General features: G+C 42.0%; 1 protein-coding gene across 1 annotated transcript in view; it reads left to right on the forward strand.

Annotated features, from left to right (window-relative positions):
- The window catches only part of LOC139772434 (kin of IRRE-like protein 1), a 346,418-nt gene that overhangs the window by 43,181 nt on the left and 285,020 nt on the right, over positions 1-18,217 (forward strand). The window lies entirely within an intron of this gene.

An 18,217-nucleotide genomic window follows, 5' to 3' on the forward strand; every position in this document is an offset into this window, starting at 1 on the left:
AATTTACATTATATATATTTTTTTTCTTCTTTGTTCTGATTAAGAGATAATTGAGATGAATTAAAGTAGAGTACTTTTACTTTTATTACATTATGATAAACTGTGCTTTTATTTTAAAAAAGAAAAATAAAAGTTGCCACAAACTCAAGAATTGTGTTTGCGAATTGACACAAATTTATCTAAATGTCGAAGTAGGATGTCGAAGTTAATTTTAGTTTAGAATTTAGATCCGATACATAGATATTTAAATAAATGAAAAGAAGCAACGAGGAATTCAAAGCGTGCGTGATAATGTGTCGTGGGCAGATTATTAACCGGTCGCGGGTCGGTCGCTGCATAATTTCGAAACGGCAAAATCAGATAAAAGATCCATTGACACGGAATACACGCGAATACCGATATCGCGCGTTGCATCTGACGAATTTATGTTCGGCGGTATACTGGTAACACCCGGCATCGATCCGCCGAGAGATTGTCGACCGATATGTCACGTCGATAGAATTGCGTATTACACTCGAATTTCGACTTGTTATGCTGGCATAGTGATTAAATATCGACAGTCAGTATCCGCGCTACGTATATTGCCTTATGGGGTGGCGCGAATCAATGCGCGAATTATAGTACGAATGCATGGCTCGTATCCAATAATTAGTTTTCACGTTTCGTCAGCGCATAAATTAGCGAAATGGTAGACGATTTTAGAAAAACCGTATCATTAAAGGTTTGCATTGATAGGTTTAGTCGCACGATGTTACGTGCTAATAGCTAATACGAATCCGGTTGTTAAAATCTGCACTCGGTATTGGGCGGGTAACACGTCAAATTACAAGATGCTAACAAAGACACGAATGAACGATGTAGCGTATCATTTCCTGCTACGTTTTGCTAAATTGTTGCATGATCGCTGGTTGTTAGCCGCTGTTAATTTATTGCATTTTTCCATGCACCTTTCAAATAAATGCAGTTCAAAGTGATGCATGCAAACGAAACGCTTTTATGCCTGTCGTTCGCGTCGATATTCAGCTTCTTTGTGTCCGACATATTGAAAGGAAGTAATGATATACTTCACATTTCTAGAGATACATATTTAAAAATGTAATTTTAAATGTTTCAGAAAATCGTAACATTTTTCCATCTTTTTTCCATTTTACCACAAATTTTTCGTTTACTAACTGGGCAGGACGATTTCCATTTATTAAAGCCAGAGAATGCGTAAAAATCTACAGGAAATTGCTTTGCGTCATTACTAAACTAGTACATATATACAATGTCAATCCCGTCGACAATAAAAAGAGTTGTAGATGTAAATTTTTTACGGAAAATATGCAGATACTACTTTCGTATAATTTCGTATAATTTCGGACTCGATGGTCAATCGAACATTCTCATATGATCGATGGAAATTGTCAATTATGTACATGTAAAATAACAGCTTTCAGAATAAATCATGAAAGTCATTACGAATGATTTAATGTACTCAAAATGGCAGCAAATATAATAGCCAGCATCCAATTTGATTTAATCTGCGAAGCAACAAAAATTAACTTTCTTGCTGCAGACAGAGGTAATAAAAGTAGGAGGCGAGTGTAAAGAAATTGTTAATTTAATTAAAAAATTCGTAATTAACGGGACGATGTTTAAGAACGGACGTGCATAGGAATAAAATTTTTTTTTAGATTGTTGAAGATTATAAAAGGAAAGTTAAAGTGTCAGACATAGCAGGAAGATTTCCGGAATTGTGAAAGACAAAAAGAATCTGCTGTTGTTAATAAGCGCGAAATGCGTGTTGTTCCGGCATAATCGCACACGCGTTCTTCGAAGGAATACTGCAACTCGCACATGCGACGTTAAATCAGTTATATCACGTCGTGCGTGTATGTATGTACGCGAACAAAAGCTGTGGCGGTTCACCGACGTTGAGATGGCCTTTTTTCTACCCCTGTGGCGCCGCGTTGATGCGGGATCGGGATGCGCGCCCCGATCACGGAGCGCTGCGCTTTTTTATTGCTTGAACGAGCAACGTCCCGCGCGCAACAATATTCGCCTAAGGTGGTAAAAGCACGTAGTCGGCTTCCCTTTATGGGCTACCGTCATAAAGCGGAAAAAGAGGATAGCGTGGATAATTAACCCAGCAATAACCCGTTATATGTAGATCATCCCTTTCGAAGGCTGATAGAAACGACGTTCGATTATGAAAAGATAATCGCTCATGACCGGCAGCGGTCGAGAATACATACGAACGCATTCGAATTATTTGACAGAATTATATATCGTAGAAAGAAAGGAAAGAGAGAAATGGGAAGAGAGTATTCTATAAGTTATGGTCGTGGGATCGAGAATTTTATTGACTCGTAAAACGAACGACGAACAAAACTACGGCTTTTTTTACGGTTTAAATTAATGCTAATTGCATACATACTGTTTATGGGCAATTAAACGCGTATCTCAAAACGAATTTAGATTAAGAATGGGCGACTCCTTCCCAAGATTTTGCGACGTTATTCCAATCCCGATATAAAATGCATTTTTCTCGATACTTGCGGAGTAAACAACTATAAATACGATCTATAATAGTGAAGAAAGTTTGAATAAGCGTTTTGTAACTTTATGAAGACACGTTTCTGTTTGAGAAACGTGAAACCTATCTGGCGCAAAGGCTGAGAAATAAGGTTTCGGTTGCCTGTGGATGAATTTGGTTCCTGGGGGGAAAAATGCTTTAACTTTTATCTTCGCAAAACAACCCGTATCACATAAAGTAGACTCGGGGATGATATTTTTGAGGAAACCTACTGTGTGATGGAAGACAAGAGAAGATATTGCTCTAGGGGTGTTGTCTTCTTATCGCGTCAGCAAAAGTTCTCCAACAATTTGATAGGAGCACGGATGACCCTGTATATAACGTAAACGAGGTAAATAAAAAGAATACGTTTGACACGACAACGGATTAAATTGCTCTACCGCTTTTTGTCTGATAGATTTCACTTTATAAAAATTTGACCAAGGTTTTACCATGATATACAAAAGCGTATACATCTTATATAAAACATAAAAGCGCAACTCCGCGCGCATTAAACGACGAGGTTAAAGTAGGCCAATTTTTTTTCAGGGAACTGGAACAGTTTATTTAAAAGCACGAAATTTGTTTATGCTTTTATGCGCAGAAACGGCAAACTAAAAGTAACTACTTTAGAGGTAAAAATTAATACCGCGGATGACTACAAATCAAATCTTTCGTCTTATTTCGGATGCTGCACATTGACGTCTATCAAAATTGAATTAGTTTTGATTAAATTTTATTTAGAATTTTATCGTACAATTTGTTCTATATCCGGTCAATGTGATCAATTTAAGGTAAATTTCATTAAATTGGTCGAAATCGGAAATAGGTATATCTTTTACATCCAGTTTATATTTACCGTTTGCGCTACCATAGATTTCTCTTACATCTGAAACATAACTTTTCCGCTTAATGCGCGCTAATTCTAGCTGCGCTGTACTTGGTCATTATGATGATCGATCGAACGATCAGGAATATTGGAAACTTTTTGTAAATATGACGATGCAATAGACGCGATACGCGATATTAAGTTCTCGATGAGAGTGACTTTATAGGCAGGCACATTGCACACCGGCGCGACCGGAAGAAAGGAAGGAAGGAAATAAGTACGTGAAAGTTAAGAAACTCAAGAACTCAGCATCTTCTCCCCGGTTAAGCGGCGGGAGGAAATGGGCGAGAAAGAGAGAGAGAGAGAGAGAGAGAGAGAGAGAGAGAGAGAGAGAGAGAGAGAGAGAGAGAGAGAGAGAGAGAGAGAGAGAGAGAGAGAGAGAGAGAGAGAGAGAGAGAGAGAGAGAGAGAGAGAGAGAGAGAGAGAGAGAGAGAGAGAGTATAAGGCCAACACCACATAACTTCCACCGCATATTGGTCGACAGGTCGAGGAGTAACGGGAGGGTGGTTACGTAGAGGCGAGCGCGAGTACTGGGGGATGCCATATCCAATATTATCGAACGAGTTCCAGAGTCTGACGCTCTGTATGGGGATTTCGATGAGGCGGGCCAGCCGTGGGAAAAGGACGAGGAGGAGGTAGAGGAGGAGGGGGAGGAGGGGAAAGAGGAGAACGGGGGTTGCGCGGGGAGGGAAGGGTGAGTTGCAATCTCGCAGTTTGACTTGGGGTGCGCGCGTCATGTTTAAGCGGCAATTTTGGCATCCTGCAGACCCTGGACCCCACCTTCAACCGCCGTCGTCCTCGTCGTCGTGGTGCTCCCACCCTCCGGTCGGCGGTACCACCCTTTTGGGATCCTTATGTCCCCTTCCCGAGGGGGTTGCCTCGCCTGCTACTGACAGATAGGACGAAACTCGCGTCTCCAGTGCCGCCGAAGCCGAGGCATTGGAATTGCACCAATACATTGCGGGATTCTGGCGACGGCGGTGTCGCGCCATGCGGTTGCTTCGCGCGATCTATAGGATCGAGTTGTACGCGTTGTTGAAACGATGGCTCTTGTACATGGTGACGCGTGGTAAATACACACATACGCACACACAGCAAATAATAAGTTTGCTCACTTATTCGTATCCACAAGCAATTCGATACGGTTCGTTCTCTCTCTCTCTCTCTCTCTCTCTCTCTCTCTCTCTCTCTCTCTCTCTCTCTCTCTCTTTCTTTTTCTTTTTCTCTTAGATTTTGTAGTTTATTTTATCAATTCCATGTCGATTTCTTTTTCGTAGCGGTATAAGTGTTGCTACAAACGTATGGTCATGTGTTATTGCAGACACAGAAAAATATTAAGTATTCACTGCACGCTATTTTTGCAGCAGTAGGTCAGTAGGTGTCAGTTTATGTAAAATTTTAAATACATTAATTACTAAATGAATTGCTAATTAAGTAATTCATTTGAAGTAATCTTATGATGCATAGTGAAGTCATAATTGGATAAATTGATTAAAATAACTTTACGATGTTATTATATCCGTGACAATTATTTCTCGCGTGTACTATTCTGTTGACGCAGGATTTTAGAAGGATCACAAAATAATGTCGCGCGGGAATAACGTTATAATATTAAATGCCTCATGAGAAACCTGGGGAAGGCCGCTTTGTTTCGACATTATATTCTACACCAATACAAAAGCTGAACCTCGGAGACACCGACGGAGCTATTACCCTAAACAATCTTTCCATCGATAACCGTTTAAGCCATTTAAACCCTAGCCGACCGGAACGAGCGGGGGTTAAAAGTACGAGCGATTAAGGTTAATTTTCTTTAAGTACCCTGTTAACAGTACGATAACACTGAGCGGCGAACGATAAAATTACCAGGGGTTCGAGAAAAGAGAGAGCGCGTTCGGTCAGTATGTGCGAAGAGTGGAAAAGGGAATAAAAAAGGAGAAAAAAAATAAAAAAAATAACGATGTCGTCGGGCACGTCTCACCAAATCGCCATGAAATATATTTCGCCGACTCAGCCCACAGTACGACCGTTTTGCCGAAGGAAAGAATCGAACGTCGAACTGGAGCCGGGGTCGGCAAAGAGTAGCCAGGCGATCGGAGGGGAATGAAAGTTAACTCCCTCATGAGAAATTCTCGTGACTAACTTAGGTCTTCGAGTGTATTCTGAGTATTATGTGAAATGCGTTCGTGTCGCTAAAGTCGATGCTCTCGTTAGATAAACGCGTAAATTGGCAATCGCGATCCTCGTCCTTCCGCTGGATGCGGTAGACGCGACTCCAAAGTCGCGGCAAAGTCGCGAAGTCGATGTGCATCTTCGTTCTAATAACGGTCGGGGACACTATTTCAATCAGGGAGAAAATAGGCTACGCGGCTGTCGTTTAATCGGATCATTAATTACAAACTGACGTCGTATGTGCGTCAGACAGCGGGGCAATAACAGCGGGATGGGAAGACGTGGCGGTTTTGCCACGGAGAAAATTACAGAGTATCGCCGTTGATTGATCGGCCAATTAATTAGACATTGACGCGCGGGGCTTGTAGCGCAGCGTGCTCGCGAATTCGGAATGTAAGATATACTGCGGACGTTTAAGTCGGCTGCATAGTTGCACCCTTTACTGAGATACTACCCTTCTCCCCTTTCCTTCCCTCCCTTTAATGTAACGACGCGACTAACGAACCGTGACTACGGAATAAATGTAACCTACTTCGTGAAACGAGTATAGCGGTAACTGTAATTGAGGTATCGACAAGAAAATAAATCAAATTGCATCGGCTCGTTATTGATGGGACCAATTGCTCCGTGACTCTTCTTCCTCCATCTCTACTTCAATTTTATTACGTATTTTTCTTAAACCTATAGATATGATACTTTTTTAACATCGCAAAAGCAACGTTATCCTAATAAGGATTATCATATGAAATTCCACGATACGCGCCAATTTAGCTCGGTAATTTTAGGAATTGAAATCCATGAATCATGATAATACGAGACCACTTATTATCATATAATTTCTGTAAAATATGTGTTGGGCAATGCTATTGTTGCCATGGAATGTAATGCTGTAATAATTATTCCCCGTCAATAGTTTAATTAATACGATAATTAACTGGGAATGTAATTTTAATTTCATTAATAATTAATTTCGTCGGTTGAAAATAATAGTCCACTATTTTTCCATTCTTGCTAAATATATACGCGCGTCCGATTAATCAAATCTGTGGTAGGAGAAGTTAGTCGTGATTCTGATTTCTGATGTCGCTTCCCGTCGTTTCTCGGTATGGCATTCCGGTACATTCCCTCGCAGTTTACCGTTTGTCCATCAGCGGAATAGGGCGGCGTGCATGAAAGAATTCGTGGCAAAAAGCGTGCCACCTGCGGAAATAAATCTCGCGTGCTGCGTTTTCTTTCGCCGGAACTTCGTCAAAGTCGGCAACAGACGTGTCGTTTCGCCGCGAATTCCTCTTTCCGAGCTGAGGGAAAGGGCCCGGGTGCGGGGTCGCATCGATTTGCGGCCGCTAGTTTCTATCATACATCATCGCGACTATTTCGAGACGACGTGCGACGTTGTGAGGTCACACAGTAAGCGGGCTTTTTCCAAATAGCGCGTCGAGGCCCCCACACGCACGCGGGAGGATAAATTCCCGCGGGAACTTTATTAATGACAGGGAGCTGATTAACGATCGGCGCTCCACTTGTCTACTCTAACTCACTCGCTCTCGTCTTATTGCAATCGTAGCTCTTCCACCACCCGCTCTTCCGTCCGTATGTTATACTGGGCGATTCGAAATGTATACCGCCTTCCCCATTGCCCGTTAAATCCTTTAGAACGCTACTACTCGCGCTAATGAGAATGCCTTGAGAATGCGTCGAGCGGCGCTTCATAAGCGCGGAGGCGCGAATAATTTACACGAGACGAGTATAATTACGTAATAATTACACTAACGATTAACGCATACGGAATTACTATGGCGTCGTCGTTATGATTTGTTGTCTTACTGCGCGAAGTGAATTTAACGAAGACGTAGAAAGAATAACCCGCGATGAAAACCGGCTGTCATGAAGATACTTGTGTAGGGCTCCTTTATTTTTGCGCGCTCCGTCCTCGTTAACGCAAAACAAAGGGAGTGCGAAATATCATCTAAATAGCGAGAACTCACCGCAATGCATTTTGTTAATACATCGGTATTATCGCGCATTACGCCGTCCGTGCGTATCTGCACGAGTTTTTAACTATTAAAACGAATAGCATTTCCAAAAAGAAAGACGGAGCGTAAATACATATACATATTTTGCAAAAACATAAATCCGTGGAATGCGTTTAATTTTTCATTAATAGTTCATCGGCTTCATGCCCATGTGCACCTCTTTCCAGGGGTTGTCGTAATCGTGCCAACAGGTTACTGCTAGAATCTTGTGACTTCCACTACCTTGTTTGGAGTTTAGATGAATGTGTCTTACCTCCGAGGCCCTCCACTAACTGAGCCCCGGCATTTAACTTGCTAATATCATATTCATTGTATATTCATCGTCGGCACGAAACAGCCTGTACCTACCAGGGAACGCTTATTTCGTATGCTTACCTGTATTAGCATTATTTTTCTGACATCGAGGCGAAGAAATTTATTAATTAATTAGAGAGATAAATAATACTTTAATTTCTAAAAAAAAGAGTAGCACGAAAACTTCTGCTTTTTTCATTTATCCTTGCATTCATCTTGAAATCATTTTTAAGTTTTAAACAAAAAGGACATTTCATCATAGCCTCGTGATAAATGAACATAGATGTCGGATGCTGTTACAGATTATTCTTCACAAGAGGTGTTTTCAATGTCGGTGCACATGTCTCGACCGCTGCCTCTTTTTAGAAACAAACTCAGCTTAAAAAGCGCGGTGGCCTAACGTCCATTCAATTTATCAAGTGTGATGAAAATATAAGGCAGTAACCACATTAATCGCGATAATCAATCATGTAAGCGAACCCAGACTTACCCACAAACTTGGTAACTTATCGTCCGGCCATTTATAGTTCGGCGGACTTCGCATTGCCGGCACTTTAGTAAACACTTTGGTGTAATGTAAAAGCCAAGTAATAGTTCTCCACCTTTCTCTTTCTTATAGGCATTTGATATTTATAGATTACCTCATGATAATTCTTTGGTAGCAATTCATAACGGTTATAAGTTTTATTCTCAGCGCTACGTAATTTTACTGAATCCACTTCATTATTTCATCTTGTAGTAAAAGATAAAAGATAGTAGTATATCTATACATTCTTATCTTAACGAGTTTAACTTCTCTACGAGACGCAATGTTTTAAATATCCCTTTGCGGAGATAGGAACAAATTTAAGTGTATATTTTCTGCATCTTCGAGCATTCCAAGTTTTTGCGTTTCTCTTTCGAGACAAATTGCTGTGGCCGCCCTACAAATAACGTCCTTTTTACGCAATGACCTACATTACATCCGTCTCCGAGAGATGACAATGTTTGTCGGCTAAAGGCAAAGAGACTCCGGAATTACTAGAAGTTCATTGAACGAGCGAGCATCTCTCTTTCCTAGCATAGGGTCGTATCTCTCTCTCTCTCAGCTTTCATCTAGCATCCATCCTTTCGTTGAATTTCGATGGCCTCGAGTCGATACACGCTTCCGAATGAAAGAGTAGAAGCTGGGCAAGGGCAATCGTCCGAAATGGAGGAGGTAGAGCCCAATTTTCTTACGACGCCCGGGTGTGGCGGTGACTACGTGAGAGTCGTGAGTAGAATTCTGTTTACCTTCGCTCGAGCCACCATTTGTTCCATCCACTCCACATTCCTCTCCGCCGCTTCTGCACGCTCTTTCCGCGCCGTCCTTTTTCGTCTTTTTCCCCGGCAATTCACCGTCCTCCAGTCGCATTGACTAAAAATAGCGATGCTAGCAACGGGCATTCCAGCAACTCGCTGGATAGCTTTAATTACCTCGGTCTGCAGATAAAGTAGTCGCGTAATTTTAACATAATTGTCCATACGTCTCTCTCCCCCATCTGACGTTGGCGACTTTACGTTATCTCTCACGAATAATGTTAACCATTTTAGTTCTGTACATCAGTCTTGTAGCTTACTGCTTGATATATTTCAGCTTCGAAATTTTTGCGCAATGCGATCTTATTTGACGAGACTATAACTGACTTTGTTCCGGATGGGTAAGAGAGCATCTTAATCTTTTTATGCAGAATGACCGACGATTTCATAATTAAATTATATCGCGAATGTAGAAATTGTTCTTTGTGTTCTTTTCCCACATAATTTCGAACTTTTCGAACGCTTTAGTCTATATCTAAAGACGATTATTTGCAGAGATGGCTATCTCTTTAATTGATGAGTAGTACATACTTTGCCCTCTTTCCACTGAGGGCGGATTATGTTTCTGGCAGGATAATTTTATTGTGCCGCTACTTTTCTACAAAATTGTGCGGCATGCGGTCACGACAGACTACTAAGTACAGGATTAGGGAGGTAGATAAGACCAGTTGCACACAGTAGTAAGACTCAATTATATTACAATACGAAAGTACAAACTGCGCGATTTTATATAGAATTTTGCTAACATTACTTTAGCTTCAATTCCTTTTTTTCTCCCCTGTATACTCTCTCGTTTTTAATCTGTATGTAAGTGCTTTAGAAAAATTATTTATTGATGCTCTCGACGTGTTTCTAAAGTACTTACCTCACGTTGACAATTTTATCGGTACTTTTTACATTATTAATTACATTCCAAGTTCGTCTCTCTCTTATTACTAATTTCTGTTTCCATTATCAGAGCGATATAGAATCGTGATAAATTTAAACAAAATGATAACAGTAGTAGAGACGCATCTATTAATTATATGTATTTGAGTAAATCCTCGTGAAAGAACAAAGTATTTACAAAAATACATACATGCAAAATATAACTTCATATTTTATGAAATTATAGAACGAAAAACCAGATTGCTTTAACAGACGGTAAAGCATGTGCACGTGCGAAAAATTTATAATTTTAGAATGAATACACAATCGAATAAATGGAACGCAAATAAATAAATAATAAGATATATCGACGTATTCTCATTCCCCCGCGTACTCGAGGTGATCCAATGTTACGTCAAGATTCTTGCTCGTCGTGTCTAAGCGATTCCGATTCCTCTGCGATTTTGACACGAAATTATCGTCTCCAGGCGGGAATATGTCAGAAACATTTCGAGGCTTCGTCACACTTCGGGTTTTCGCGCGCGGCCGCGTTCACGGAAATACATTTCGCGCGCGATACAGAAATCGGACGGATAAACCATTTCGCCGCGAACGAAATAGCAGGTGAGTACGACCGAATTAAATTCCCCGCGGCTAGAGACGCTGAACTATCATACGGCTTTGTCCGCGAGTTGATAATGTTTCGAAACCGACGCCCAGGAGATAGAGAACGAGCAGTATATGCATGGTAGACGTGCACTGTGCGTGGCGAAAGAGGGAGGCAGGGGGAGAGAGGGTGGGAGAGAGAGAGAGAGAGAGATTTGGCGACCGAGGAAAGCTAAGAGGGTACAAACGAGGAGAGTAAACAAGGAAAAGAGAGAGAGAGAGAGAGAGAGAGAGAGAGAGAGAGAGAGAGAGAGAGAGAGAGAGAGAGAGAGAGAGAGAGAGAGAGAGAGAGAGAGAGAGAGAGAGAGAGCGGAGAGAGGAGAGAGGAGAGAGGGAGAAATAACCGACGGTCAATGACAGAGCTTCCTGCGGTTTTCTCTGTTCGTCCGCCTGTATTCACGGCTCAGTAAGCTGGCAATAAATCCACTCTCTCCATCCCCAACCCCTGCCCGCTCATTCATCCACTTGCTACCTATGCACGTGTACGCACCCTCGAAACGCGTTTTGTTGAATCGTCGGAATGAGATTGTAAATTGACATAAATTAAATTTGAAATGGCTCTGTACCGGAACGACCAGCGGACTGACAAGCAAAGCATGTTTCTAATTAACACTTGCATCATCTGAAGCCCCTATCCCGTAAATAAGACATTAAACGTATCTATACAATTCATTAAATTCGTAAGACTATATTGTCGCTGAGTTACTCACAATCAGAATAATTGTGATATTATGGCGCAATTGTCTACAATATTTTCCTATGATAAAAATACAGTCGTTCCAATATCACTAAAGAATAATAATTATACTCGTATTATCGTTGAAAAATGTTGCTGCCGATGCTGCGCGCCATATTTATGTCTATAAACATCTGTGAATATTACTCTGAAAATAGAACTTCATTTCGTTTATTTCGTTAATTTTCCATTCTGTTTCACAAATGTAACTCGTTGCAAATGAAAAATATGAAATGCAATAATATCGTTTGTAATTTGTGCGCACAAATTATTCGTGTTTTTCGTAATTTTAATTAGTGTGATGATGTTTGGTGAAGTGTCACACGCGAGAATGGAGGGTTACGTGTGTCGGCCGAGTATCGCTCGAGATACTGCGCACGGGCAGTGGTAGCCAAACAAAATCGCCGATTTTGCACGGCCGATTAGTATCATATTCGTCGATTAATCCCGTAATATCGAAGTCTAATATTTGTCTCGCAGCGGGCGCTATCGATCGCCGTATTCCCACCGGTACTCGTACGAGAAATTCGTTGGCTGTTGACACATCACAGAGGAAGAGAGAGATAGAGAGATAGAGAGACCAAGTGAAGCGGGCGATCGCGTTGCCCCTTCTACGGAGTGCACGAGGTCACTTCCGGTGTGACGTAGACCCATTCGAAACTATTCGACGTTTAGCTCGCACGGGCGATCAAAGACTGTGCCGCTCGCTTCGGCAGTTCCCCACGGTGCTGCAACGGCATCTTCGTAGGTTCCTCAGCACCGTCGTCGTCGTAGTCGACGTAGTCGACGACCTCGTCATCCAATCGTCGTCCAATCGCCGTAGTGCAAGTTGCATCGAGATTTCGTACCGCCAACAGGAAATCCCATTCGAGAAACGTTGGTAGCTAAGGTAGCACCGGTAGTTAATCATCGGCTGTTGCCAATAGTTTCACTGTCCGTAGTACGTAGCTTCTACATCTCGCCGGTACTCGCGGCTCCTGTATAACTTGTCCAGATGTAGTTCCTTATCCAGCGTCAGCTGGATGTAGTCGAAGTTTATTACGCCGGTAATGTCTAAGTTGTCCGTATATCGGTGATAACGCGGATAGGAGTTACAGAGTTCTCTCGGATGTACATCTCGGCGCGTTAACGATTGCTTCGGCTATATCCGGGATGTCGAATTTGTTAACCAGTGGCATTAAGGTACATGGATATCGTATTACATCCCGGTACAACGGCGACGCGGTAGTTGCCGAAGGAACAATCTCTACCAGCACGATGCGAATTACGTGTGTACTTATTCATGGGAGGCATTTAGGTTCAATCCGCGTTGCGAATCAATCCTCCGCGGACACGTAGCAGTAACTTACGTAATGTAATTGCGTGTACTACCTGTGCAACGTGATTATTGATTACAGTTCTCCTTTAGGAAAGGCAAGATACAAGGAAATACAGTTCTATTCGATCAAGATAAATATTATAATTTATACAAGCATAAACGAGCTGTCAAGTATCTTCGAAATGACAGCTCTTAATTCTGGGATGCTCGTTTTTTTCGCTCTCGCTGGCGGTGAAACAGCGATCGAACAGCGGTGTTAATTACGTGCGATTAAGAGAAACGGCTAGTTTCGACCAGTTGCGTTTCGATTAATCGTGTTACAAACGCCAAGCGGCATCAGCGAGTCGGCTCGCGAGACTCGCGAGAGTACGATTGCGCGTAATTATTGGCTGGTAATCGTGGGCGTGTAATTTGCGGACCGTCGCTTTTTTCATTTAGCGGCAGGTATTTCCGCGCCGAGTAGAGTCGAGTTGCCGGGGAGACGTCCACTCCGCGCTCGTGCTCGAAATAACAGAGTTCGTAGGAGAAATTGGTGTAACTCGGTGCTTTGCGGGCCATTAATAAAGCGGCGCGCTCGAGCGCCCACTCGCAGAACTCGCGCGTGTTCGTCGCCGTCGCCGTCGCGGACGCGGCGTTGGTTCGCGCGAATATACCGCGGACGCGTCCGATGTACACGTGCACACGAATGGGCACTTACCGGGCGACTCGGCACGGTGACCGAGCACGCTCGCTCACGCGAGGAGCGTGGAGTGCCCCGTGAGTGCGAGCCGGCCGTGGCCTCTCGACTTCTCCGTCACGGATTCGCGAGCGGAATCGATGCAGGGCGAGTTAAACCGACGACGACGAGGACGATGAAAGGGGAACAGTCATTATCCGCGTTTCGTATGTGCGGGACGACTGCGAGCAGTGCGAGCCCGTAATGTCGGTCATTACAGACAGATATACAGATAGATGGAGTTTATTACGTAACACATACGAGACAGGGCCCATTCGCGACACAAATAACTCTGACGCAGAAGAAAGGAGAGAATAAAGCGTTACGTGTTAGAATCTTATAAAAATATAATCTTACAAAAATATTTATAGATATATTCAGGTTATCGATTTACAAGATACGTTACATACGTCTGAAAGGAAATTCTAAAGATCACATGCACGAATAAAATGTTAAACATGACATTTATTTTCTAATTGATAAAAATAAATCGTCTTATTTAATAGAATAGTGTTAAATTTGGCATAACTCAATCACTATAGATTTGCAAGAGCTAATTTTTAAGGTAAGAAAAATTGGATTTCTTTTGTACTATACTGTATATATAAAGTTTTTTAAGAAAAAATTTTTAAGTTCTAGTGTAATTGATTTACCATCGAGCTTATTAAGACATTTAGAATAATAAGTCTTTTTTGTAGAAGCTATCTCGATCTACTCTCATTACTCGATTCGAGTAAATTATCTGCCATGGGAGGTCGCCGATATAAGAGTTCTGATAACAATCGTCTCCATAAATCCGAATCGTGATATTAAGCTACGCCAAAGAGAACATATCGCTATCATGCTCCAGATTTCGCAGGAATTTTCGTTGAAAATGCGAACACTTCGATCAGATTGAGCAGCCGGCGGCAAGCGTCAGCGCGACGAGATCATCATCAAAGGATTAATTAAACGTAACAAAGAAATAAAACGGCGACGTTATCCGTAGCGGGATACACACAAGTACATACAAAGAACGGTGGATCGCGGTTGCCATCGCCGGTATCACTCGGGGTATCTCGCGTTTTCTCGTAGCTACCTCGCCAGGCGAGAACCGGAAGTTGGAGCGCACAGCTCTTTTCCGGTAGCATGGCCAAGCGTTTGCGCTCGAACGGCGGATTAATCGCGATACGCGTCAGGCAAGAGAATGCCCGGCACGATGGGGCGGAAGAGAGAAAGATGGATGAAGAGAGCTAGGTGGAAAGAGAGAGAAAAAGAGACAAAGACAGAAAGAGGGATAGAGAGAGAGAGAGAGGATCGCGCTCTTCTTGGATGCATACAAAGGTAAATCGTGGCTCGTATTGGAATTTGTTAAACGTGCTCTCACTGTCGAGATGAGAGGACTCTCCTTTTGGAGAACAAGGAGATGGCTAAAGCAAGATTACCGCGCCCATTTCCCGCGATGCAGGAAATTCATTGCCAAGAAATCACTATACTGTCTCGACGAAACGTGAGATATTAAACGATATGAGTTAGACGCAGGTAGAAAAGTTAATTAAATTGCAATCGATTTTTATATTTTAAGAGTGTACTAAATTCTCTATTTATTGTCCTTTCTCTTCTCTCTGTCTTTCTTTTTCTTTGTGTAAACATTTTTGTAATTGAGTGCACGTATCCCAAAAAAAGAAAGACAAAAACGTTTTGCGGTATTGATCGGTGGCATTTATTATAAATGTGATACTATAAAGAGGAGGATTTTTTCTGCTCTCGTCACTGATTATTTTATAATCCAAATAAGTCGTATATGTGTGTGTGTGTGTGTGTGTGTGTGTGCGCGCAAGACACTTGATTATTAATATTAAGTTAAATGGTTCTTTCTTAAAAACACATAATCACATGGCATAAAATTAGGGGATAGAAAGATGTTCCATTAAAGTCGCGTATCTGTAGTTCGCGTAGTTCGAATGTTAATCGAAGAATCTGTTTGAAAATGTAACGAAGAAGAATGAGTACAGAAGCAAAGCAGCGAAAAATAAAAGATCGTCCTTTGAGTTGTTTAGAGAGGTAAGTCGTGGCTTTCACGGAATTTGCATAGCTTTCCTCAAGAAAATGGGCACGTGGAACAAAGGGAGGGCAATTTCGTTGTTGACAGTAGAAAAATTACCGTAAAAAGATTATATCGTGAATCATCAAAGCACTATTAAAATACCCTGCAAATTGTCAAACTTGCGAGTTATCTCTTTATGAAATAACGCTGAAATTGAATGTGTAGAGGGGAATGTAGGAATACGTAAATATTTTTTTTATGTTAAGAGTTTCTAAAATAGTCATAAACTGTGCAAATTAAATATACATCTTTTCTGAAGATAAAATAAAAATATACAGTATGTATATAAATCTTCACTTTTATATATATATATATTATACAATATCTATATAGTTTTTTAAATTATATCTTTCGATACGTAAAATCTTTGTCGCGTCACATATTCTTTTCTTGCGATAATAGGTATAATGATTTTACTAGTCATGGAACTGAGCGAGAATATAATTAAATAATTGGCAAAGTAACAATTAATAAAATTATCTCCACGACAATTGATTTGTAAAGAGAAAGATTTTGCAATTCAATAGACGCGCTAATATATAATCATATTAATAAATCGCGATGTGGAAAGGATGACGTCATTAGAAGCGTATGGATGTCGGGCGGATTGACCGATATGCAGGCAAAGAGAGAGAGAGAGAGAGAGAGAGAGAGAGAGAGAGAGAGAGATAGGGAGTGAGAGAGAGATTGAGAAAGAGAGGACGCGTCGGATGTGTTTACAAAGGTAAATCGCGGTGGTTTTCGTGAAATTCGAACCGGTGTCGGTCGCGCTGTGAAAACGAGAACTGACGTCCGAGGTATGGAGTAGTTTCACGAACAACAAAGGACAAAGCTTCCGCGGGAACGGATATCGTAACGAAGAACTGCGCGCGACGAGATTTGTCGTTAATAATGAACGTTCGCATTAACAACGCCGTACAGTTAAGAGTATAATTGAAGTGGTCGGAGAAAAGAGAGAGAGAGAGAGAGATAAAGTACAGATAAATTATGCGTTCGTGCTAATGCGAAAGGCAGAGAATTCGCAAGAAATTTCTGCACGGTTAACACCGAACGTGGGCGGAAAACGCGGCGCCAAGCTTCTCATCGGGTTAATCGCTCTACGGGGAAGACAGGAAATGCACAAGGACTGAGAAACGCGAGTTGCTCGACGCTGGTCGTTCAAAGCTAAATCGTGGCTTTCATAGAATTCGACAACGACTTACACTCGAGAAATACGCGCGTATGTAAACGGGAGGAAAGAGAGAGAGAGAGAGGGAGAGAAGCAAATTTCACAGATAACGAGAACAAGGCGCGTCGATGGGAAGCTGTAATGAATTGTGGCCAGGAAGGATTAAGCACGTTCATTATGCCATAACTTAGCGCGGTATACAATCGGGTTAAAGAAGTACCTACGTACTACGGATTAGTCCGAGACAAATATTTATTGCATCTTTTAATCTCACGGTTGCGCGCATCTGCGCTTCTTAATCTTCCCCGCTTTAAGATATTTAATTCATCGAGCGCATCGCGCAGACTGCACGCTACTCCTGCTTTACATGCGCCTGGTATATATTTCATTATTCTATCGCATCGAACTGCGAGAGAGGGTGGGCTGAAATTGGTGTTCTCGAGTCACGATTTACACGATAGCGATTGCACGAAGCGCCGTATAAGCAATAAGAGAGGCCGTGGAAGAGAATCGTGGTGCGGCCGAATTCGTATACGTCGACAATAAGGAATTATTCCGTTTCGTTGCTCGAATTTCTCATGCGCATCCTAAATCCGACTATAACGGGCACATCCGCGAGAAGCGCGACGAAGCGAAACGTGCGTCATCGCCGCGCCCGCGCCGCGCCGGATTAATGGCAACACAGTGCCACCCTTTCGTAAAAGCTCTCGAAGCGCTCGGACAAAGTGGACCTGAAGATGGGATAGCACGCGTTAAGCGTTCAAAGGTAATCGTACCTCCCACGTAATTCGACGCGGATACACTTCACCGCGCCGGTTGGAAAACAAGCGCGGCAGAGAGGATACTTTCGGCAGATAACAAAGACGGGTGTTTGCACGCAGCAGATTGGCGAGAATGGGCGAGAATGGCGAGGCTGAAACGGATACGTGACGTGTCAGGCAAAGGCAGATGTTACGTGACAAGGATTATTACAATATTAATGGAACACGTAAAGAGGGGACAGAGGAGATAAATAGAAATCGCGTAACGAGTAACGAGGGGCGATGAAAACGGGGCGCTGAATTATTAACTACTACATAGTCGACGAACTCGTGTCGGTGTGACCGAAGACGCGCGATAGACTTAATACGGATTTCGTTAATGACTATATTGATAGGAAGGGACAAAAAATTATATGATACGATATTTAGAAAGAGAGAGGGGGAGGAGAGAGAAAGAGAGAATTGCAAACAGAAAATTCAATTTTGAAAATTTTGTCATTTTTAAAGAAATAATAAGATTTTGCATGAATCACTTATTCGTGTTTTTAGGTTAAATTAATTGTACCTTACGTGATTAACATTATTACAAAATATTTCCATATTTTGCAATAATATTG

This window comes from Temnothorax nylanderi, unplaced genomic scaffold, assembly GCF_030848795.1.
Source record: "Temnothorax nylanderi isolate EJ_2023f unplaced genomic scaffold, tnyl_v1.0 TNYL_tig0049_pilon, whole genome shotgun sequence".
NCBI lineage: Eukaryota > Metazoa > Arthropoda > Insecta > Hymenoptera > Formicidae > Temnothorax > Temnothorax nylanderi.